Source organism: Pterocles gutturalis, unplaced genomic scaffold (assembly GCF_000699245.1).
Source record: "Pterocles gutturalis isolate BGI_N339 unplaced genomic scaffold, ASM69924v1 scaffold22684, whole genome shotgun sequence".
NCBI classification, from domain to species: Eukaryota; Metazoa; Chordata; class Aves; order Pterocliformes; family Pteroclidae; genus Pterocles; species Pterocles gutturalis.
This window is the reverse complement of record NW_010133796.1, coordinates 3,087-4,632: the sequence shown is the minus strand read 5'-3', so window position 1 is coordinate 4,632 and position 1,546 is coordinate 3,087. Positions and strand designations below refer to the sequence as shown.

The following is a 1,546-nucleotide window of genomic DNA, read 5'->3' as shown; positions in this document are numbered from 1 at the left end:
GGGTGGGAAAGGAGGGGTGGATGCCACTGCCCCAGGTCTGCGCCGAAGCCCAGCTTGGTGGCATGGAAATCCCATGGGATAATGGGATTTCAGCCATGTACATGCTGGCTGTGGGCAACTGGGTCCCCAAAAAGGGGTGGTGGGTGAATCTGAGCCGCAAGAGCCTGCCCTGGGGTTCCTCCTGCCCACGGGGGGACAGCAGCGGTGGTGGGGTGCCGTGGTGTCCGGTGATGACTGGAGCATGGGTACCACCTCTGCTCTCTGCTTGTGCGCTTTCCTGGGAACGCAGCGGCTGCACATCCCACCCCACACATCCCTGCATCCATCCCCAGGCAGCCCCCCACCACTGCTGGGGATTTCTGACCTGAGATGTCCCCTGAGTCACTTCTCCAACCCCTTCTCCACCACACCAGGCACTGACGACTCCGGAGATCGTTTCCAAGAAGTCACCGCTACAACCACCACGTCAACAGTGACCCGTCCCAAGGACGGTAGGTATGGAGGTGTCACCAGGGACACAGTGCCAGCCCTGGGGACACTGCATGGGAGTGGCTCGGGGGGAGGTGCAGTGCCTGAAGCACCAACCTGGAGCAGCCCATGGGAGGGGGAAAAGTCGTGCTGGTGACACCACTAAGCCATGGCCTCTCCCAGTGCCCCCAAGGCTGGTCCAGGCAGAGGAGGTGATGGACCGTTGGGTGATGGACCTTGGTGCAGAGAAGAGATGATGGAGCATTAGGTGATGGACCTTGCTGGGGACAGGAGGTGATAGACCATTAGATGATGAACTTTGTTGGGGAGAAGAGGTGATGGAGCATTAGGTGATGGACCTTAGGGGGGAGAAGAGGTGATGGACCATTGGGTGATGGACTTTGGTGGGGAGAGAAACTGACGGACCGTTGGGTGATGGACCTTGGTAGAAAGAAGAGGTCTCACCCCATGCCCTCTGCAGGGTCCCTGCGCCTGGTGAACGGCAGCCACCGGTGCGAGGGGCGCGTGGAGATGTTCTACCTGTCGCAGTGGGGAACGGTGTGCGACGACGCCTGGGACCTGCGGGACGCCAAGGTGGCATGCAGGCAGCTGGGCTGCGGGCACGCGGTGGCGGCCTGGGGGGAGGCACGCTATGGCCAGGGCACCGGCTACATCTTCCTTGACAACCTCAAGTGCAAGGGCCATGAGCCCTCACTGCTGCGCTGCTCCCACATCCGCTGGGACGTCCATAACTGCGACCACTCCGAGGATGCCGGTGCTGTCTGCAGCATCCTATGACCACCCGCCCACTGCGACCATCCTGCAGGTACGGGGGGATGGGGACGGTGGAGGTAGCTGGTGGCAATGGGCATGGAGAGGGGCTGAAGCCTGGCTGTGGGTCCGGGATGCTCACTCTCTGCCCCAGTTTCCCCACTCGCCCCACAAGGTCACTGGGTGTGGAGGCTCTGAGAATGGGAAGAGCTGGGAGCAGAGCGGGCTTTCCTCAGCTCCTAAAATACTGGTGGATACTTTCCAACCCCCTGAACTCCCCCTTGGAAAAACAAAACTGTTTTTGGTG

General features: G+C 61.1%; 1 pseudogene; it reads left to right on the top strand.

The window, feature by feature from the left end:
- The first annotated feature begins 903 nt into the window (after positions 1–903).
- On the top strand, positions 904–1,266 carry LOC104467559 (annotated as a pseudogene).
- Positions 1,267–1,546: the final 280 nt, after the last annotated feature.